The 23,091-nt window shown below is 51.7% G+C and overlaps 2 long non-coding RNA genes across 4 annotated transcripts; both read left to right on the top strand.

The window, feature by feature from the left end:
• Positions 1–4,124: 4,124 nt before the first annotated feature.
• Positions 4,125–13,168, top strand: LOC109117600. 2 transcript variants are annotated; one of them, XR_002024899.1, is made up of 4 exons: positions 4,125–4,205; positions 7,882–7,959; positions 11,977–12,038; positions 12,487–13,168. It is a non-coding gene; the product is annotated as an uncharacterized LOC109117600 (long non-coding RNA). The 2 variants fall into 2 exon arrangements; XR_002024898.1 differs by having other exon boundaries at positions 11,977–13,168.
• An 888-nt stretch (positions 13,169–14,056) lies between these two features.
• LOC104852383 lies at positions 14,057–16,323 on the top strand. 2 transcript variants are annotated; one of them, XR_777469.2, is made up of 4 exons: positions 14,057–14,398; positions 14,720–14,930; positions 15,093–15,785; positions 16,042–16,323. It is a non-coding gene; the product is annotated as an uncharacterized LOC104852383 (long non-coding RNA). The 2 variants fall into 2 exon arrangements; XR_004515209.1 differs by having other exon boundaries at positions 14,057–14,930.
• Positions 16,324–23,091: the final 6,768 nt, after the last annotated feature.

Here is a 23,091-nt window from a genome sequence, read left to right as displayed (position 1 = left end):
GAGGCAGGGAGCACTGGTGTGGCCAGGAACCAGCTGGTCTGTGCTCTCCCTGGTCTGAGCCTTGAAACTCCTTGCTCTGACCAGCCAAGCCCACCCGGTCCTCTGCTTGTCCCTCTCCTGACAGTGTCCAGGCACATACCATGGCGCCCGTGGACGCTCTCTTCCACAGAAAAGAAGTAGGATTAGGTTTATCGCTGTGTGGGTAGAAAGGTGAACATAATCCAGGCTGGATACGTCATTGCTCATCCATTCTTACCCGCTTGTTTTTCCTTTTCCTTTGAAAGGGCCTTAGGATGGAAAATCTCTGCTCCCCTAGCAGTGCCCCGGCACGGGCACAGTGCCTGCTGAGCCCCCAGGATAATAAACTCTAAATACTGTATTAGTTTCCTGGGTCTATGAGAATAAATTATTTCAGTGCATAGACATTGGGTGGATGTGGTTGTACACACCCGTGATCCTCGCTGCTGGGAAGGTGAGACGGGAGAATGGCAAGTTTGAGCTCAGCCTCAAGCAGTTTAGCAAGAACCCTGTCTCAGAGTTTTAGAGGGCTGGGAACATAGCGCAGTGGCAAGTGTGAGGCTCTGGGGTAAATCTCCAGGACTCCAAAAAACAAAACAAAAAAAAGTTTATTCTCACAGTTCTGGAGTCTGGGAGTCCAAAATCAAGGCCTTGGCAGGTGGGGCTGGTCCCTCCTGGAGGCTGGAAGGCAGACTCTGTCCCCTGCGTCTCTCAGCTTCTGGGACTGCAGGCCTGTGTGTCCCTCCCTCCCTCAGACAGACCCTGTGGTCGGAGCTGGGCTCTCCCTCATCCAGAACAATCTCATCCTGAGATTCATTATTACTTCCGCAAAGGTCACCATCCTGGGCTTGGGGGGTCAGGACATGGGCACGGACCCTACACGTGGGAAGCAGGTCATTGGTGAATGGAACCAGAGTGAGCGGAGAGAAGGGGCAACAGGCGTGCGAGTGGTACCCCCACCCTGGCATGTGGCTGGCACCCGAGAATGCCCACGCCGTTTGCACGTGACAGACCTTCAGGCTCCAGAAAAGTGTTAAGTGCTCCTGTTTTGCCGAGCTGCAGGCCTGCCACAGCAGGATCCCATCAAGTCTGTTGAAACTCTTTTTGTCTTGCTCTGTGCTTGGCAAACACCAGAACCAGCCATGCCCCAGGCACCGTCAGGCCCAGGCAAGCCCCACTCCCACACTCCATCTGCACTGCATTTGCACACGGGGCCCTTTGTCTGCCCGGCCTCCAGCCTCCCTCCTGCCTCCCTTGGCCTGGGCCCCCCAGACAAGGGAGAGAGCGTGGGTTACTGGCCAGGTTCCAAAGGCAGAGAGAATCCTTGAAGTTGAAGGCAAGCTATGGTCCCAGAAGAGCGCTTACCTGGGAACCAGGGTCATCTGGTGTCCAGCACATTCTCAGGGAGGTCAGTCTTGCCTGAAGACAGAACTATCACTCTCTCTTTCAAGTAACAAAATGCCTCCTCTCTGCCTTTGAGTTCTCCTGTCCTACTTGCTAGCAAAGTACATAGGCCTCCCTGCCCATTCGGGCCACTGGACAATATTCAGGGAATGCCTGGCCTGGGTCCTTTGGATCTCACAGACTCAGGTAGGCAGTCAGTGCCTCTTAATGCTCAGGGAAGTCAGATCCCATTTCAGCTGGCGAAGTCACCTCTCAGGGCCCCAACTTCCGGGTGCTTGTGACACCTGCCAACAACCTGGAAGGAATGAAAGCAGTGATTCCCAGCCAGTGGCCAGGGGAGCAGCCTAGGGAGTGTTTGCATAGCTGACCATCTGCCCCTGACAGGTTGGATATGTGCACCTGGCTGGACGTGAGTGCCAATGTATCTGAAAAGCTCCCGGGTGTACAGTGCACTCTTAGTTAGCAATAAAGAGGAATGAAGTTCCTTCTCTCTCTCTCTCTCTCTCTCTCAGTAAGGTCCTGCTGGGTTGCCTAGGCTGACCTTGATCTCACAATCCTCCTGCCTCAGCTTCTGCAGCAAAGAGTAAAGCTCTGACGCGTGCAGTGGTGTGCGCAAACAGTGAGACACTGTGCCAAGCGGAACAAGCCATACCCAGAGGACGGCTTCCCTCTACGGGAAACGCCCAGACCCAGCAAAGCCACGGGACAGAGAAGTGTTGAGTTGGCAGCTAGGCAAGAGAAGTGAGGAGTGATTATAAATGGGTGCAGAGTGTTTTGGGGGGCGATGGAGATGTTCTTACGTTGCCAGTGGTGAAAGTGGCACCACTGTGTGATGCTAACGCCTGCTCTAAGCTGGGCATGGGGTGGACACCTGTTATGAAATCCCAGCTACCTAACAAGGCCAACTTAGTGAGTACTGAGGATGTATACCTCGGTTCAATCCCTAGAACCACCAAAAATGAACAAAAAAATAAAAGCACCCCACTCTAAAGGGGTGAATTATATGGTATGTAGGTTATATCTTAAGAAAGCTGTTACATAAAAGCATTCCCACAGAGCTGCTGATGAGTATGGAGGACCTGCCCGCTGGCTCAGGTGGCAGAGCTGGGGAAGTAGGTGCCCGGAGCCAGGATGCTCCAGAGGGTAAAAGGCAGGGGTCGGGGCCGGCCCAGCCCGCTGTGGACGCAGCGGCATCAGGGATTACAGATCACCAGCAAACCTCGGAACTGCAGGACCAGGCCTGTTCTAAGACAGCCGCGGGGAGACACTGGTGATGTGGGATGGGCTACTGAGCACCACAGACCCTCTGTGCAGACAGCTGCCTGCGGATTGCAGAGATGTCTGGGTTGCTGACCCGGAGCTGGGTGATGCCGGATACACCGAGCTAGCAGCTTGATACCGGATGCAACCCGTGAGAGACCAGCTTGGTGGAAGCAAAGAACTGGAGAGGCATAAACTAAAGTTAAAATGCCCCATATTGAAAGACCCTCAGCCCTCACCCTGTGTAGAGCAGCGGGGGGCCTGGATTGTGGAGCCTCTGGCTTTAGAAGGAAAAAGGGGTCTTTGCATCTTAGGATCCTTCTGAGCTCCTCAGGGGAGCCAGGTGGCTGCTGCCCTAATCCCTGAGAATGAGTGCCCTGGGGAGGTCAAAGTGCTCTCTGGGCTGGGGACTGCGTGGTGAGGGGCGGAGTGAAGGTGACGTTCACAATGACAGAGCTAACACCGATGGAACTCCTCCTCTGGGCCAGACCCCTGCTGGCTGCCATCATCCACGTTCGTGTCATTGGCCCCACAAGAGGACACTGAGGTCGATCACAACATAGAGATAAGAACGTGGAGGCTGGAAGAGGGCGAGTACCAGGCCCAGAGTCCCATGGCTGCTCCGTGCCTGGCCAGGCTCCAAGCCCTCCTGGCTCCAGTGCGCAGCGCCAGCTGCAGAACATGACGAGGCACACGCCCCAAATTCACCTGCCCCTGCTGATGCTGTCAGGATGGCGGCCTCTGGGAAGTGAGCAGCACCCTTAGAAAGGAGGCCTGAGGGAGCTCATTGCTCCTCCCCACCCCCGAGGATGCAGCCAGAAGATGCTGTCTGTGGACTAAGAAGTGGGACCTCACCAGGGCGCAGTGTACCGCCACCTTGAGCTGGGCCTCCTCAGTTCCCAGAGCTGTGAGACACTGACTTCCTGTTGTTTATAAGCTGCTTGGTTCATGGTGTTTTGTTACAGCAGCCCGAACAGCCTAATACAACATACGGTGGCGTATCATCCAGCCTCGAGAAAGAAGCGGGCTTTGCTGTGCTGGGGCCAAGCTGGCCCTTGAAGACGTCATGCTGACTGACGTGGGCCAGTCGTAAAGAGGCAAGTGACACAGGGTTCCATGACACCCCTGCTCGAGGGCTGCAGGGAGGGAAGCTGGGAACTGTTTAATGGTCACCAAATTTCAGTTCCCCCAAGACAAAGAGTCCTGGGAGCTGCTTGCACAACAGCAAGTGCTGCGCTGCACTGGAGACTTAACCGTGGTGAGAAGGGTAAATTTTAGACAGGTGTGGCGGTGCGGGCCAACCTAGAGACTCTGAGATCTGGTCTCAAAATAAAATATAAAAAAGGGCTGGGCATGTAGCTCAATGCAGAGGCCCCAGATCCAATCGCCAGTGGGGAGAAAAAGACTGTAAAATTTGTCTATGTGTTTTTCACTGCAGTTGAAACTGTTTCGGTTAACATGCTGGTGGTGTAACACGTGGAAAGGCATGAGCTTTCGGTGGGATTTTACACATGGACACACAGGTGAGTACCCAGACCGAGGGAGCACACCAGCTGGCCCTGCTCAGACTGCCCCTCCTTCCAGGCCTGGGGCCAGTGGCTGGGAGGGCACTGGGGGCGGGGCTGTCACCCCAGGCTCTCAGGAGGGGTGGCTTCACAGCCGGGCCCCTCACTCTCAAGGAGCCCACCTCTGCTTTCAGTTTCCATTTCCTCGAAAGGCCTGGCTTTCCCTGCAGTCTTCTCCCTCCGCTTCCAGACAGGGTCTGGGCACTGAGGCACCAGATGGTCTGTGTCCTATCCTTGGCTGGCAGAAAAGAAATGCCTCTTGCATCAGCCAAGATCAAAGTCATAGAACCCAGGACAAGGTGGCCCCACTTCTGGGTGCACAGGGACTCAGCTGTTTAATGGACACAATGCTATGGTCGTAAACAGCTGGAGACTTCCAGGAGCCCAGCAGTGAGGGGGGGCACTGTGCCTGAGGGTCAGTGGTCTGAGCTGATGGCAGTGGGCCGGTCTGGATGTAGCACATGCCCTGCCCATGTGTAAGTGCACAGGACCGTGTGTGTCCCTGTGCCATCGGGTCTCTTTCAGAGAGGGACAGAAGAGACAGCACAGCATTGCCCCCAGGAGGAGGCGCGGCCTGGGATGGAGTGGGAGGACTCGGCTTTGGGTGATCAGAATCTCATGAATTACTGTTGCATGTTTTGTCCCCAGAAAAGGAGGAAAGAAAGCAGGTTTCTGTCTTCAACTAGCTTGTGGGACAGTCAGCCTGTGTGCTCCTTTCTGAGAGGTGCAGGTTAACACTGGAGTCAGACCATCTTGTTCAATTCTGACTGTGCTGCCCCTCACTTTGTAGTTTTCTCAGGCAAGTCACCTACCCTTTTTCTTCTCATCTGTCAAATGGCACAAAATGGCAAAATGTTATTATTATTATTATTATGCTTTGATGTGGCGTTAATATTAGTATATTGATATTAACATGATAATAGCCCCTGCTTTACAGACTTGTTGTGTGGCTTAAATGTGGCAGGGCCTGGACGTGCCTGAGTAAGGCAGGACATGCGTGTCCAGAGCCCCCAGTGTGCTACAAGGGTACGGTACTCAGTCCTCTACAGTATCTTCCCCGTGCTGCAGGGGGCAGCTCAGGCAGAGGTCTTTATCCTCTTTGCAAGTGGGTAAGTTGAGGCACAAAGTTGCCAAGTTCAGGGCAAATGGTGCAGGGGCGTGGCGTGCCCTAGACCTCTTAGTCAGCTGTTCTGTGACTTTGGGGCAATGTCTTCTCCCCATCAGCTGGTGGAGGTGGGGTTGGGTGTGGGTGACAGGCAAGGGGGAAGCTCTCCTGAGCTGGTTTCTGGGCTGGGTTCGAGGTGTCCCTCTCAGGCTCAGGAGCCTGCACCTCAAGTTCTATGTCAACATGCCTGTGTTTCCAACATGAGTGCCGGTGTCTTGCTTGCTAGGATTTGAGTCCTGACCCCCACGCTGGGACTGGTGGACTTGTGATTCTGCATTTCCGGCCAGCTCCCAGCAATGCCGAGGAGCTGGTCCCAGTACCACACTGAGCAGCCGGGGCTGTGTTTAACCTGGTGGTGACTGACGCGTGTGTGCAGAGTGACGTGTACAGAACTATGTACCCAGATCAGCGCCCTTCACTGTGTAGAGCTTGTGCCTTGAAGGAAAAGGTTCCACGCACACACACATACACATGCATGCACACTCATACACACACACACACACACACACACACACACATCCATACACAGAGATGGTGTCAGGTGCTGTGGGGACGGGGAACTAACTGAAAGTGAAGTAACATTGAGAAGAAAAAGCACAGCCCAACCGGGGTTTGCAGATGGACTCAGAACGCGAAGGGCCTGGCCACCCAGCATGCCCCAGCCCTCCCCTGCTCCCCTACCCCATCCTGTCCCATCCAGGTGCTGGGGGGCAGCCCTGCCTTGCTCAGGAAATGCGGGTGGTCCCAACCTCCTGGAGACAAAGCCACCCACTTTGTCACGTGGCTCCCTAGGAGGCAGGGGGATTTTCTCAGGAGAGGCTCTCAGAAGTGGGATTACAGCTTCAAAGGGAGGGTGTGGTGCACATCTGAAAGATGCACCAGAGTGCCACCTCTGGGGCGCTGGGACCCTCCCCTTGCTCCCACCCTCCTGGGGTGGTCTCTGCCCTCCTTGGCCCCCACCTGTGCATCCCTCCTCACTGTGCCCTCTGTGAGATGCTCAGCTAGCCTGGTTCCTTCCCTCCTGCACCTCCCAGCAGGACCACCTCTCTGTCCGTGTCTTTTCTTTTCTCACTTAGTCCCTGGTCCTTGAAGTCCACAGAGGGGATCCAATCAGTACCAGTGATGGCTTCGGAACTGGTGTGTGAGGTCGGAGTTGGCTTCGCACCCCTGACTTGCCGTGTGCTATGCAGAATTCGAGCGGAGCCTCAGTCTCCACCCACAGTAAAGTGCTCAGTGCTCAGTGAGCCGCCTGACATTTGCTTTGCCGTCTGTCAGCGCTGGTGACCAGCGCCTAGCATGCTCCGCTGCAGCTGGCAGGATAGGGTTTCCTGTCCACAGAGATGTCTGCCACCCTGGAACCTCCTCACCCACCACCTGCTCCTCAGGGAGCCAGGCAGAGCCAGGACAGCCACAGAACAGGGCGTTGCTGCTTCTGCGGCTTCCTAGAACTCCCAGGTCTGGAACGTGAAACCGCTGTGGGGATGAGGAAGACGGGACTCTGGAGTCTGGCAGCTGGGCCCGTGTCCAGCACCACCGTGTCCGCAGCCTGCCTGAAATGAGAACCCACAGGGCCCGCTGTGGCTCTGCACTCCCTCCCACTTCCTCTGTCAGAAATGAAGCCTTGGCAGATGGTGCAGGATGGAGGGAGGGGATGAGGCACAGCAAGATCGGCAGACTATAAACTGTGCATAAAGGGCAGAGCCAGGGAGTGTGGTCGAGGGCTGACGGCGTGCTCAGCAGCCTCACTGCCTCCCGGGGTGGTGTGGAAGGGCTCTGTTTCCACTCACGCGCGCGCAGACAGATGGAGGAGCAGGGGAGTGACACTGCTTGAGGGGAGACTCGAAGGTGGGGCACTGGAATGCAGCAGCAGGCAGGTTTCACACCCCAGTGGAAGACAAGTAGTGAACAGTACATAAATTAGATCACTGCATGCAGAGGGCTGCAGCTAGGACGGGATCCAGTGAGCTGGCTGCTCAAGGAGGGGTGAAGGAATCCCACTGCAGCCCGGTGGAGACCTCTCTGATGGTCCCCTCCCAGCACAGCTGTGCCTGGGGACTCAACACCGTCAGCCCCGCTACTGACCACAGCCACTGCTTCCTGTGCTTTCCTGAGCCTTATCTCTGGGCAACCATGACCACTTGTGTTCTCTCAAGCCTTGTGCTGGGTGGTGAGCCACAAGCCCCTCTCACTGAACTCTCCCCTCTCCATGACCCTGCAAAAGACCCCATAGCCTGTATGAGAGTTGCTGGTTTCATCTTGAGTGCCAAAGTGGTCCCTCTCAGGTTTGTTCTGCAGTGAACCTGTCCTGTTGAGCTCATACCTGTTTCTTTTCCTCTTTTTTTCCTGACATTGTAGTGGCCTGTGTGGGTAAAGGGAAAGGTTGAGGGACTACTCCGGGATCCTCACCACTTCCTTTTGTCACCGTGTCCCCCCACCATCTCCATCTCTGTCTCTTTTTTCCCCTCTTAGGAGCTCCAGGAAATCATTTATCCTTTCCTGATGACCCTCCACCCAACATTGGGCACTTCATTATCCAGCCCATAGCTGGTAAGATCCGGCCCTGCCCTCCAAGGCAGTATAGGTCCAGTGTCCCAGAGGACCCCTAACCCCAGGTGGGTGTCCTGCAGGGCCAGGCTCTGCAATGGACTCCCACAGAAATTGGAGCTGGGGACACCTGCCCGATCTTTCAGAAAAAAGTTTTCTGTGGGATGGGGATTTAGCTCAGCAGTTCCTCTGCCTGCCTTGCAAGTGCAAGGACCCAAGTTCGATCCCTGGTACCCCCCCAAAAAAAAAGAAAGAAAGAAAGAAAAAAAGAAAAAAGTTCTCTGACGTGGCCAGACCATATCCACAGGAGAATCCATCCAGGTCCTAGTCCTGTTTGGAGGACTCCTGCACACTTTCTTATCAGTTACTTTGGCTCCCAAATGTCTCAGATTCCAGCAAATAGTGTCAGTTGCTATGAGCTCCCAATCTGTGCCTGCCCAATCTTCCAGAAAAGCCTTATAGATACAGGCCACATTGAGATCCCAGACCAGCAGGACCAGGCTCTGTGGTGGACTTCCAGAGAGATTGGAGCAGACAGCAGATACCCCTTTGGATTGTCTTCTAAAAAATCTTTCACCCCTCAGTTTAAAAGGGTATATTCAGCCTAAAAATCTCATATTTTATTGTCAGTGGATGAACTTGGCATGTTTGATTCCAAATTCTTTGTAACTACCTGCAGGGAAATGGCATGTGATAGGAGGTCACTTATACCCAAGTTTTCTTCACTCTCCACTTTTCTGTCTCTCTCTCCCCAAAATTGCTCTTTCAGCCCATACGTAAGGCCCTGTAAGGGGGCTCTAAATTATGATACTATATGTCAATTGGGTCTATTATGCAAAAAGGAAGGGCTTAAGGCAGCAAAAGTCAAGCCAGTAAATTAAGCCAAACTGGAACAGATTAATCAGGAAAAAAAAAAAAAGAAAAAGAAAGAAAACTCTATCAGTATTTTTACAAGGGTTCAAGAGCACTCATTATGGATACATCTAAAAGTGTATTCTGATTTAGAAGCAATTGTCTTCTCATGTTTGTCTGTCTGACTGTTCATTCTGTGCTAAGAACTGGTTACATCTACAGCTGCTTTGTTTGAGCTCTTTTTCTTTTTGAGATTTCCATGGAAAGCTATTTATATAGGTTTTCAGGATATCCAAACTTACTAAGGGCTTGCTTTTGCTGCCTCTGGAATCCCATTTGAGTCTAAACAAATCCATTTCTCACAGTTGAAAACTCAGTCACAGGGATGAGCCTAAAAAGGGGTAATAAAAATTTTAGGCCTAGGGCAACAAAAATTGATAAATTTATTTTTGGCATCCAATTTGAGTGGGTATTTTTGTTTAATCAATATGCTTAAAACATTTCTTATACATAGTAAATTCTCAGGCTACACTTACAGGGTTTACTTGCTTTTCTTTCTGCTTCTGCTTATACTAAGATAATTTTTACTATTCAAGGTTGCTTGAAAATTAGTTGGCAGCCAGTCAAATTTCACAGGGGGAAAAGTATTTTAAAAATCCAAGCAGCAACAACTAAATTTATTCTGAAAAAAAAGTTAGACTGAATAGGACATAGTAGAAAATGAAGAAAGCTTTAAGAATAAAGATATGTCTTGATGCGAGAGGATTTTGCATGATAAGATTTGTTGTTGTTTTTGGTACTGGGGAATGAACTCAGGACCTTGTGCTTGTGAGGTAGGCAGTGGAACCACTGAACTAAACCCCAGTGATAAGGTATTTTTTTGATAGTGTCAGAAACTTAAGGCTCACGTATGTTGAGCAAAAGTTTGTGAAGGATGCATTTATAGAAAGAAATATGTATGTTTGCCTGTTGGTTTGGTGGAGTCCAGACTATTTTTCTAAAACTCCCTGTGGCTCAGAAAAAGATGAGGGGGGCTATGGCCCCAACTCCCTGTTCACCAATCAGTCTTCCCCAGGTCCCAGTTCTCCTTTTTGATCTAATTGGTGCTTTCAGACAAAGGCTTCAACTCACATTTCTGAAATTGATACTGGACATGAGCCTTTTCTGCATGACTTACAGGGACACTTAGACTGGTCAATGACAAAACATAAGACAGAGCTGCCTCTTTGGACAGCTCCAGCCTGGTTTGTGACACTATTGCTGACTTCATGGTGTATTAAATTTGTTTCCCAAGTATGCAAGTCTTCCAAGATGCAAAACTGAAAAATGTTTTCTCATACCACTGACTTTCAGGCTGATGTTATTTATGGTGGTAAACTTTTAGGCTCAACCATCAGGCTTTCGTGATTTGTTTTCCAGCTACTTGTGATAAGATATGCATGCCAACCCAGCATGAGACAGCCAGATTGCTATGTATATGTCAAATATGTGTTACGACACGTAGAGATGCTCAAATACTGTGTGGCCCAGGCAATGTACAAATTTAGCGGTCAACTCCTAAGACAACCATGATTGATAAGGAAATAACGGTTCACTGGTCATATATATTTCAAGTTACTTGGTATCTAGCTAAAATAACTAATCTCCTGGGTGTTCAACAACTGAGATTTGGAGAGCAGAGTTAAAAAGATAACTGGGCTAAGAGGACAGCCAATATTTTGGCCCTGGCCCTTCAGGGTTAACAATGACCTAGGACATGAGGGGACCTTTCTGCAGGATCCTACAACTTTGGTGAGTCACCAAACCTCCCGAACAAGGAGATTGTTGGGTCCTAGAGGATAAGAGTCAATAAATGTACTAAAAATGAGGGTCACTAAAGAAAAAAGAAATCTTCTATGCTTCCATAGGAAGTCACATGGCCACATGGATCAAGTCATGATCCATCCTGGTAGGTAAAACTCACAGAGGAGCTGAGAGGCTCTGAATATGGTTCCAGAAGTAATGCCTGAGGAGCCTTGACTGACCTTGGTAGATAGCAAGAGGTTAACTTTGATTAACACGGGTCTCACTTTAACCTGGTCTTGAATATCTAGCAGAAAAGTACAGTATAACCAAAAACATATTAACATAATAGTAACGTTGGCTCCAATCACTGACCCCTGCTAACATTTCCCGCTACAGAAGCCAGCGAGTTATAATTGCTATTCCAGTCCCTTAAGGGCACTGTCTGAATGTGGCTTCTTCCCCAATCTGTCTTTTCATGCTCTAAACTCCTGGTAAAGTGGTTTATTCTCACCTAGAGACTGCCAAACTTCCTGTGATCATACAGAATGAATGCATGATAAAAGTGCCTGGAAACATTGCCCCCACACAAATTCTGGCCTAAGGGGCATATGCACCAGTCTTCATACAACATGCTGTACTTTTATCCCAGATAATTGTGATAATGTAACTGCAGCTCTGTAGGAGATAAACTCAGAAGTTCAGACAGTACCACAAATGTCTCAGGACCCCTTGCAGTGTTCATGGGATTCATGGAAGGCCACTATTCTGTCTTGGATTCTTCCATGTGTAGTGCTTGTTCTCCTCTTTTTACTCCCCTGCTTATTATTGTCAGGTCTAATCTGTTTCAAAGATTTCTCACCAGCAGGATTGTAGACCATAGCCATAGGGCCTTCCTTCTTCAGTCCAGCTGAGACCTCACAACCGTGCCCCTAATTGGCAGGAAGTAGCTAAGGGAGAGATGTGCTGCCCATTTTCCTTATCTAAGAGACTAGAACGAAGGAATCCGACTGCAGCCATCCTGATGAGTGGCCCCTCTAAACCAGCCCCTCCTGACACAACTGTCCCTGAGGACTCAACATCATCAGCCCTGCTATTGATAGCAGCAGCTACTCCCCCTGCACTTTCCCAAGCCTTGTGCTGGGGCAACCATTACTGCTGTCTGAAGCCTCTGTGCACTCTCAAGCCTTGCTCTTGGCTGGTACCCACAACCCCCTTTCACTGAATTCCTCCCTCCCCATGACCCTATAAAAGACCCTTATCCTGTATGAGAGTTCGGGTCTGGTCTCTAGTGCCAGAGTGGTTCCCCCTCAGGTTTGTTCTGCAATAAACCTGTCCTGTTGAGCTCATACTTCTGTTTCTTTTCCTCCTTTTTTCCCTCACAAGGCACTCACAGTGAAAGCTACATGTTTGAACTAAGATGGCAGCAGGGGAGGAGGAAGAACCAGGTGTGGAAATCTGAGGGCACAGTGTCTTAGGCGTGGTGACAACATGTGCAAAGGCCCTGAGGTGGGACGGAGCCTGGCATCCTGGAGGAACAAAAAGGCCTGTGTGGCTGGAGCTGTGAAAGTGATGGGGAGGGGAGGGGCAGGGCTGGAGAAGTAGGCAGGGAGAGCAGGCATCCATCCCTGAAAGGATGGTTGTTCTCCATGTATGTGAATGTGTGTGTGCATGTGCAAGAACATGTATGTGCTTGCTTATGTGCAAGTACACAGCGTAACAGATGAAAGCTGGTCTGTAAAGTGGACAATGACAGTCAGCATGTGCACAGTACCAAGTGCTGTCTCATTAGGAAAAGTGCACCCGGGACATGAAGAGACACAGCCAGGCTGGTAGGTGGCAGAACCAGGACTGAAGCCTGGGAGCTGCTCCTGCATCTGCATTTCCCACCCCTAGGCCAGTGGCCCCTAAACTGCAGCCTGCATCCGCCTCGCCTGGGGAGACCCACGTGGAGCTCCAGTAATGGGCAGGGCTGGGGATGCACACACCTCTAAAGACCAGGAGAAGCTCCAGCTGCCACCAGCTGCCCTTGGAGAGGTGCCGCTCTCCGTGCTCCCGCTCCCACCACTGCCGTGGGAAAGCTACCGACTCGTCCTGGTCTTTGCTGTTTGCTTTGAAGACGCCGTTGGGTGTGTGCGAGCAGCACGTGGGACACTCAGTGAGGACCAGGGCCACAGGCTTGGGGTGGCCCCACCCTGGGCTCAGCGCTCCCACTGGGTTCCTGGCCTCTTGGGCTGGGGGAGGAGAGCCCGGGGATGATGGAGGCTCCCTGGGGGGGAAGTTACCGGTCCCCTAGGAGCGTGGCAGCACTTTTTCATCAAAGAGTGCGGCTCTGGCTTGACACGTTCATATACTGGCTTGGATTTCAAGCTAGCTTTCTAAGTTCCAGGCGCGTACTGCTGGAGGATTTGTATCTACTCCCTCGATCTCCATGGCAGGTCCCAGTCACCCAGGAGCCTCCGGGGCCTCTGTCGCTCTTGCCCTGTCTTGCCAGTGACAGCCCAGTGATATCAGGACTGGGTGAGGGCAGAGCTCCCCGGGCACCACCTGGCTCTTCACCTACAGCATGCCACAGAGTGTCCCCAGAGGCGTGTGCAGTCCTGACCCAGAACATGGGGTTGTGACCTTATTTGGAAAAGGTCGCTGCATATGTCACTAATTTAAGAAGGCAGGGACCTCTGCCACCCTTGGGCCTCAGTGTCCTCTTCTGTAATGTGAGAGGCTCCGGGCTCCTGGGGGTGCTCGGAGGAGTCACAGAGTGTGCCCGTGGATGTGGCAGAGCCTCGGCCTGTCCTGCATGTCGCCCTCCTTTCCTTCAGTGAGCCTTTTACGGCATGTCTCCTACCTGCCTGGCTGACTGTGCAGCCCCTCTCCAGGAAGCAGGGTTACAATGACTATGACAACCTTAATTTTGGTGAGGAGAAGGCTTTTGTGCATGGCACCAAGGTAGCCTAAGGTCTCAGCAGCGGCATTGCTGGGGAGTTTTCTGGCACTTAGTGGTGGGTTGAGGGTGGCCATTGGGGTGCTGGTGGCTTGGGCAGTTTATGGGACCAAGTGACTGAAGTCCAGGGGGTGATTCTGGTGCCAGCTCAGGCAGGGAAGCAAGGGGCCAGGACAGCCTTCTGGTAGAAGTCAAAGTCAGCAAGCAAGCTGTTCTGCATCTGAGGCTGTCTGTGTGTGTGTGTGTTTATGTGTCTGTGGTGTGTCATGGGTGTATACCGTGTGAGGTTTGGGAGCCCTGTGACATGGCATCACCATACAACCAGCACCCTTGTGTGCACAGACCATCTGCAGGCCACTGGCCTGGAATCTGCGGTGTGTCTTTCCCATGGTTGCAGGTAGTTGTGTGTTCGTGTGCATCCTGCATGACTAGCACTGGCAGGGTTTGCGGGTCCAAAGCCCAGGGAGAACCAGCTTGGCTGTGAGCTGGAGCTGTGCGTACAAGGAGTCTTCCAGACTGTGCGTGCACTGCCTGAGTGTGAGTTATACTTTCACATTCGGTGTTGCTCAGAGGTCCTGATTCTGGTAAGCCCCATGGCCTGCCCCCAGCCTGGCCTGTGCCACAGTGGGGTGGGGCCCTGTGGCCAAGCCAGCCTGCCCTGTGGCTTCCCCTCCCAGGCCGGGCCTGGGTGTGCAGTGGCTGCATGAGAAGGCAGGCCAGCTGCCACCCTCCACCTCTGTGGTGCGAAGCCAGCCACACGAGCCAGCGTAGGTCCCACCGGCCCTGCTGGAGCTGAGGAGGAAACAAGGACACACACTTTACTCCAGAAGCCTCAAGAACCCGGCCACACCTGTCTCCTAGAGCATTGTAAGAATTCCTGCTGCATCAAGAAGAAAACTGGGCCTCAGGTCCCCTCCTGTGAGTGCAGAGCAGGAAGGCCTGGCAGGGCACAGGGAGGATGGTGAGCATGCAGCTGTTCCCAGCACAGCGGGACACAATGCGGACAGCCCTCCCGGGGCAAGGCCTGGCCTCCTCTCTTACTGCTGTGGCAGCTCCCTGAGCTGTGTGAACTGCCCTGAGCAGCTGCCTCACTGTGCCATTTCTGTTCCCCCTGAAGTGACCCCGTCCAACCATGCTGACATTTCGCTTGCTCAGGAGCTGAGCGGGTGATGGTCCTTATATTTTCAGTCCCATTTTGCAGCTGAAACAACTGAGTCCCATTCAGGAGCTTGCCTAGGATCACGTGCTAGGAGGCACATTGGCTGGAGCTCAAGCCAAGAAGGCCCTGGTGTTAGAGTTGCTCCTACTACCCAGTGCATCCCCTCAGAGGCCTCCACTCTGCTCAAGAGAGGAGCGAGGGTCCTGTGGCAGCAGGAGTGGCCTGAGCAAAGATGGAGAGGTGGGACAGAGCAGGGCGTGGCAAGGAGAAAATGGGAAGAGCTCTGTGGCCTTGGGGAGGAGTGTGAGGTCGGAATGGAGGTGCAAGAGAGGTGGGGGGCCACGGGGAGGAGAAGGAGCTGATTCCTGACCCTGTGTCCTTGCTTAAACTATTTTCTTCCAGGTCAAGGGCACCTGCGTCATCGAGCCCAGGCCCCAAATCCTGGTGCCTCTCCTGACTCTTCTGTTTGGCGCCTTGCTTTGGGCCATGGGCGGTAGACCAAGCTCAGCCATGTCTGCTGCTGCCCCTGCTCCAACCTGCTGGGAGCCCCCACCATCTCCCGTTACTGCAGCTACAGCCTCCAGCCTGGCCCTCCTGCTTCCCTGCCCCCATCTGTTCTCCACAGAGCAGTCATGGGCATCAAGCGAGAACAATCAACCGGAGCAGACCCCCAAACGCTCCAGAGAACGCTGCTCCCACTGCATTTAGAGCCAAAGCCACCAATGCTGCCCCGTCCACCCCTTGCTCCTGTGACTGGCGGGCCCCTTCACTCTGCACCCACCATGCAGCCAGCCTTTCCCTTTGCGTTCTCCTGTCCTCCTACTTGCTAGCAAAATGCACAGGCCTCTGTGCTGCTGCCTTTCCTCGGACTGCCAGACCCTTCTCTTGTAGGCCTCAGCCAAGGGAGCTTTTCCCGACAGAGACCCTCTCCTCTCCCCTCCTGGCTCATTCGCTTCTGGTGCGTGTGCCTGTCACTCACACAGTCCTTAGCTACCGCCTCACCCTTCACCACATCGGGAGCTCCAGGATTCTGGTGGATGTAGTCTGCTGCTGCATCCTGGGGTCTGGCACAGAGCAGGTGTCCACATGTGCTTGGTGAGTGAAGAAAAAAGATACCAGATTTAGTCTTCCTCTCTGTCAAGTGGCACAGCACACCTCCTAGCATGGGCGGTGTGTCTCCCAGCTAAGGCTCACGCACAGTTGTGCTTCCTCCCTGTGGGTCCCCCAGTGGGTTTGGGCTCCCCTTGCCCCCATCACCCCACCTGAAACCTAGGCCCTCAGCTCCCCCAAACCCCTGCCCTGTGGCTCCAGCAGGAGCCTGTCCCAGGCCCATGCAAATTCTGTCTTCCAGTCTGCAGCCATGGCCCCTCAGTTCAGCCTCTGAAAAAGAAATTCTTGGCCGACTCTGCCTTCCTTTCCTGCCAGCTGGGCCCACTCAAGAGTCACTGTTCCGCAAGGCTGAACTCTGAGTCCTTCCGGAGCCCCACCCGGCCAGAGGTGCTGCATCCCAAGCTGAACCCACAACAAGGTTGTGCACCCTCAGTGCAGGCCTCAGCGGCGGTTGGGATGTTCCAGTTTGGGGCTTTGGTAGTCAGACACCATCCCAAAGCCCATGGAAAAATGCCGTGCTACCAGGTAGGGCCGTTCAACATCTGTCCCCTAGTTTTCTTTTTTTTTTTTTTTTTTTTTTTTTTTTGTACCAGGGATCAAACTCAAGTCCTTGCACTTGTAAAGCAGGCACCAGAACCACTGAGCTAAATCCCCAGCCCTGCCTAGTTTTCTTTTCCCCATGAAATAAGGCTTTCTCATTCACTGCCTTTCTCAGAAGGGTTTCTCTTTCTGTGCAAACAGCCAAGCCATGCTCAGTGTTGATTTTCTGGAACAGTTTCAGTTTCACAGAATCGGGGTCATTACAAGAAAAGGGTCTGCGGCAGATTCCACATACCGGCCCAGGTTCTAGTTTGTGCCTTGAGAGATTTTTCACGTAAACCAGGTCACTCGGGGTGGGTGGGGTGGGGGAATGGGGGTCTTGCACTGAACTCCATTTTTGAATGGGAAATTTATTCTTTGAAGCCATGAGTGCCGTGATCTGAGATCATCTTGTCAGAGAAAAGCAGCTGGCCGGTGCTTCCAGCTCACAACCAGTCACTTTTGGGGGGATTATTTAACCCGTTTTTTTCCTAGTGGAAGGAGCACAAGCACTGGAGACAGGTTGATTCAGGATCAGCCTCTTACTGGTTGTGTGGCCTTGGGCAAGTTACTTAATGTTTCTGAGGCCTGGGTGCCTTGAGGTGGATTCAGAAGATAACAATCCCCGGATACTTCTCATTTTCCAGATTGAAACTTTCTTTAAAAAAAAAAAAAAAGTTACTGTAATTCATAAAGAGAAAAGGCTTATTTTGGCTCAGAGTTTTGGAGGTTTCATTCAGTCAGCTCCATGATCTGGGCCTGTGGAGGACATCATGATGGCAGCACAGGGCAGAGCAAAACTGTTCACCTTGTGACCTGGAAGTGAAAGAAAGAGGAAAAAGAAATCGCACAGTCCTCTTTCAGGGCACCACGGCAGTAACCTCAAACCTCCCACTAGGCCCCACCTCTCAGAGGCAAAACTGGGGACCAGGCCTTGGGTACATCAGCCGCTGGGGCACATTCTAGTGTGAAAACGCAGTAAACTGAAGTTCATGTACATAAGGTCGACCCATCTGAGATGAGCAGGTCACACATTTGCAGTGCTGCACAACTATCTCTCTAGTTCTACGACACTGTCATCGGCCCCCAAGCCGCCCTGTGTCCACTCAGCAGCTGCCCACGTAGCTCATAAGCATTCACTGTTGAGCTTTCTTGGGTCTCCTGGGTCAAGACCCCAAGAGGAAATGGTGTTCTCCAGCTGGCCAGGGCCTATGACAACAGCAGCCTGTTTCTATTTGCAAGGAGGGTCTGTAATTCTGTGGAGTGTGTCAGGGTACAGTTCTCTTTTTTTTTTTTTTTTTTTTTTTGGTACCGGGGATTGAACTCGGGTCCTTGTGCTTGCAAGGCAGGCAGCGGAACCACTGAGCTAAATCCCCAGCCCATTGGGTACAGTTCTCTGATGTTTAACACAGGAGGGGTTCATGTTACCACCACATAAACCAGCACCCTAAATAACTCCTTCTTACCCCAGATTCCTTCTTGTGGGTCCTCTGTAGCCCTCATCCTTTCTCCCTCTAGTCTTGGCAACGACTGATCTGCTCTGTGCCTCTGAAGTTTCAGCTCTTCCAGAATGTCACCAATGAGAGCCTACGGGGTGTGAATTTCGGATCCAGCTTCTTGTGCTCAGCATAATGTGTCTGAGATTCACCCAGGCTGCTGTGTGTGTCCTTTCTGATGGCTGAGAATAGTTCATGGTGCGGCTGTGCTGTTGTTTTTCTCCATCACCTCTCGAAGGACTCCTGGGCAGCATCCAGAATGGGGCAGTCACGAAGAGGCTGCTGTGAACATCTGTCCTCAGGTCTCCCGGCGAACCTGAGTTTTCCTTTCTCCGTGGCGGAGATGCTGAGTTGTGTGGGGAGTCATTTGATTCGGCTCTGCTTCATCCTGGGGAAGTTAAACCTCTCTCTGGACCTCAGTGTCTCCTTTCTGTAAAATGGGGATTGGGTTTCATCATAGACTGTTGAAGGGGACACAAACAGCCAGACGGCAGCGGCGTGTGGCCGTGTGCAGACCGGTCACCGTGCTGGGCGGCATGCAGCTCGCCTTGGTCTGCCCAGAATCCCAGCCCAGCCCCATGGCAAGGAGGACCCCATGCTGTGGTGAGACAGTGGAGAAAAGGGAGACTAGAGGCCAAAACCTCAGTTCACAGGGACCCTCTGGAGAGTGTGAAGGAAGGAACAAAAAGAAGCCCGCTTGCTATTCGGGGTAGGAGGGGAGCAGCGAGCAAGCCGGGCCCCAGAATCACCCGAGTCCCATCCGCAGAGGTTCAGAGGCGGGAAGGCTGTCTGCACCCTGGAACCTAGAGTTCCTCCTGGGTGTTGCATGAGGGAAGGTATTGTGCAGCGAACAACATGTGCTCACCGTACACGTTCCACGGGGAGCAGCAGACTCAGCTTCCGTGGTTCTCTCTGCTGGTTCTTCCCTCTGGCCACCCACTAATTCACATGAGTCTGTGTTGCATTTTAGAGTTAGTTGCAAATATCTACACTGTCTTCCCACACATACTTGGGCGGGCATTTTAGTAACTGAAGGTCAAGATATGTTTTATTCATGAAAACTCTTATTAATTATTTTCTTCTTTAATCTTACTGAATTTACTGGTACTTTTTAAGTATACCGTACACTTATATTCATCATTGGGATCTTGTATCCTTATGTGACAGATCATGGTTCTCATTTTTCCCCTTATCCCTACCTCCACCCTCCCCTATTTACAAATACTTTGTTTCCATTTTTTTCTTTAAAAAAGTATTTTCTTGCTAGGTGGGTGGCACATGCCTGTAAACCAGAACTCTGGAGGCTAAGGCAGGAGGATAAAAAGTTTGAGCTCAAGCTGGGGCTTTAGCTCAGTGGGTCTGCTGCTTGCCTGGCAAGTGCAAGGACGGAGTTCGAGCCTCAATACCAAAAAAAAACAAAACAGTTCAAGCTCAACCTGGGCAACTTAGCATCTTAGTAAACCATATCTCAAACTAAAAAAGTAAAAGAAGAAAGGGCTAGGGCTAGGGATGTAGCTCAGTGCTATGGCTATGGGTTCAATCCCCAGTACTCATAAAATAAAATTCTGCCAAGGGCACACCTATAGTTCCAGCACTCAGGAGGCTGACACAGGAGGTTTGAGAGTTTGAGGCCAGCCTAGGCTACACAGCAAGAACCTTTAAAAAAAAATAAAAACAAAAACAGGTCCAGGGATTTAGCTCAGTGGTTCCACCACCTGCCTCACAAGTGCAAGGACCCGAGTTTGATCCCCAGTAACCACCCCTGCAAAAAACAACTCCCCAAAAATGAAAACAAAAGAAAAATTTCCATGGAAATTCTTTGCTGGTAACAATCCAGGATAGTGCTTAGGAGCCAGAATCTGTTGCTAACTTTAGGTTAAGACCCCCATCCCTCACAGGGATGCCTGATGATTAAAAGACCCCCAAGAGTATCCCCTTGTTCCAGGTGAGAGTTGGTTGGTAGGCAGGTCATATCACCTGTCCAAGCCTCAATTACTTCATCTCTGAAATGGGCTCATTTGGGTTGTGGTGAGGACAGCCTGGCACACAGTAAGGGCTCAGGAGTGATGGCTGTGCTGTTACAAATGTGTCACTGTGTAGACACCTGGCAGAACCCCTTGTCTTTGGGCAGCAGGGTTCTTTTCTGGCAACCAGGAGCACCCTCCTGCCTGCTCTGCCAAGGACAGGACACATGGATTGAGGGTGAAGCTAGGCCCATAACACCTCATGCCTTACCTTTTCTTTGGAACAGGGGACAGGAAAGCCCCTTCCAAGGGCCTGGACCTTCTCAGAAGCTGCTCCCCAGGCCTGCATGAAGGCCTGCCCCAGGGAGTGGTGCACTATGGGTGAGGACGCTCCCGGGAGCCTGCCCAGCGTGCCCCAGATGTCTGCTCAGGACAGTGACTTAAGACGCCAAGTTTGCCACTCCTGGAGCTGGGGAACCAGTGCGGCCCCTGGATGCTTTGCAGGAGGCTGCCCAGAGCTGCACACTGGTTACCACACAAGCTGCCCTGGGCCTGAGGGAGGGCTCACTAGAGACGAAATGCAGACTGCGATGCAGCTACATAGGGCCAGCCCAACCAGGACTTGGTTGCCAGCATTTTTTTTTTTTAATAGAACAGACTTTAAAATATCTTGAAAAATCAGACCTGGCAACACTGGGCCCACCTCCCATGGGACAAGCTCTGGCCAAGTGTGACTGGGCCAGGCCTTTTGAAGGCCACTTTGTCACCGCTGTCCAGGGTTACCTGCCTGACTGACTGCTGTTGGCATCTGAGCCTGAGCCCCTGGCCTGGTGAGTAACGTGGACACAGACTCTATTATCTGTGGCTCAAGATGGAGGGCAGCGAATAGTTTAGGATGGTGGTTCTCAGGGGGTACAGTTTGACCATCCCGGGGTACACTGGCAGTGTTGGGAGACATTTTTTAGCTGTCTGTCACATCTTCCAAGAATGCTGCTGGCCTCTAGTGAGGGGAGGGCACGCACCTGCTCAACACCCTACCTTGCACGCTGGACAACTCCCCTCTAGCAAAGGATTATCCTGCACCGAATAAATGCAGCTAAGGTGGAGAAACCCTGGGTTAGGTTGTCAGCAAACTGGTCTGGAAGGCAGGAGTTAATTCCAGCTGTGGGGCTCAAGACCTGCTTCCTGGAGAGAAGAGGCCTTGTTGGTGGACAGGCACTTGACGGCTGAGCCAACTTTCAACTGAGAGATCTGCAGAAGGTGAGCCAGGCAGGGGACAGTGTGGGCACCCTGACGGGAGGAAATGGGGGGGTGATAGGGTAGGCAGGGAGGTGGGGCCTGTGGTTCAAGAAATGTGAAGTTTTTTTGTCAAATGGAGTCGGGTTTGAGTTCTGGCTCTACCACTTACTAGCCGCGAGGTCTCAGACTTGCCATGGGCCTAAACCTCAGTTTCATCATCTGCAGAATGGGGATAAAAATGAGATTTTTTTTTTTAAACATAGACACAGCCTGATTTATCCTCACCCCTCCAGTTCTACTCTGTGTCCCAGCCATTCAGAAATAATGGCAGCTTATTAAATACTTCCAGCTCTGCATGCCCCCTCCTCAGGGCCCTCCACGTGATGCTCCTTCTGCCTGGAATGCTCACTCTGGTTTGTGGATCACACCGACAGGAGGTTATGGCCAAGTGCCATAGGCTCAGACTTGTTACTTGAAGAACCCACTGGCCTGCGTGGTGTGGTGTGGTGTGAGGAGACGCAGGATTGGGAGGCCAGCTGCATCCCAGCCCTCTTCCCCATCACTCTGCTGGCCTTTGGGTGTCAACGGTGACCCCCAAGCCTGACAGGATGGGTTTTTCTTGGTAATGTCCTGCTCCCTTCTCAGCCTAGGAGCCTGGTTGCTCTACAGCACAGGGTTGAAGTGTAAAGGCCAAGACCCCATAAAGGCTACTGCCAGAGAGGCCACAGGCAGGCCACCTACTTTCTGTGAGCCTTACTTTCCTCACCTGTGGAAAACAATTGTTTGTTTGGCTTTTTGTTGTTGTTTTTGAGACTTGGTCTCTCTATGTACTTCATACTGACCTAGAATTCATGGCCTAGGCTGATCTCAAACTTATGGTGATCCTCCTGCCTCAGCCTCCCAAGTGCTGGGACTGCAGGCGTGTGCCACCACACCTGGCTCTGTAGAACAGTTCTTATAGGGTGTATGGTATACAAGATACTTCCTACCGAATTCTGAGACAGGACTTGGTTCAGTAGGTCTTAGCTGCTTCATAAAAGCCAAGATCTTGCTGAATACCCTGTGGATGCCTGGCACTACAGGGCCCTGTGAGGACAATTTCCTTTCAGAACCATTCTTGGCTTTATGGATTGCCAGTTTAGGATTTTTGCATTTTTCTGATTAGAGACATCCAATATTGAGGGAGAAATTTCCAGACATTTCATTTAAAGTTGTGCACAAAAATTTAGTTGTAGTTAGTCATTATTTATAAAATGAAAAATTGGAAATAGCTTTTTTTCTCACCATTAGATATTGGTTAAACATGTGATAAGACAATATTATGCAGTCATTCGAGAGGAAGCAGATGAATATTTATTGTTATGGAAAGATGTTCATAATTAAGTGAAAACAATATATAAGAATTCATATCAAAGCATATATATGCGGGGTATGGTGGTGCACGCCTGTAATCCCAGCATGTGAGAAGCTGAAGCAGGAAGATCTCCATGAGTTCAAGGCTGGTCTGGAGTACATAGTGAGTGCAAGACCAACCTGAAAAAACAAAAACTCAAAAGAAAACAAAATATATAGTCAGCCAGAGATGGTTGTGCATGCTTATAATCCCAGCACTCTGGAAGACAGACAGGAAGATTGCAAGTTAGAATCAAGCTGGGGCAACTTAGCTAGACCGTTTCTCAAACAAACAAAAACATAAAACAAGGTTATAGATGCAGTGTGGAGGTCCTCGGTCCTGAGCTCAATCTGCAGGTCCACAATGTGTGTGTGTGTGTGTGTGTGTGTGTGTGTGCGCGCGCGCGCGTGTGATTTTTTTTTTCCTGAGGCGGGGGTCCCACTATGTATTCTAGGCTGGGCTTGAACTCACTAAGTAGCCCAGGCTGGCCTCAAACTGGAAGTGATCCTCCTGCCTCAGCCTCCTGTGTAGTGGGATTACAAGCATGCATCACCATGCCTTGTTCAGCTATGTTTTTTTTTTTTTGGTTTTTTTTTTTTTTTTTTTTTTTTCTCAGGGTA

This window comes from Fukomys damarensis, unplaced genomic scaffold (assembly GCF_012274545.1).
Source record: "Fukomys damarensis isolate Sample0158 unplaced genomic scaffold, DMR_v1.0_HiC HiC_scaffold_34, whole genome shotgun sequence".
Taxonomy (NCBI): domain Eukaryota; kingdom Metazoa; phylum Chordata; class Mammalia; order Rodentia; family Bathyergidae; genus Fukomys; species Fukomys damarensis.
The sequence above is the reverse complement of the archived record's forward strand: the minus strand, read 5'-3'. Positions and strand labels throughout refer to the sequence as shown.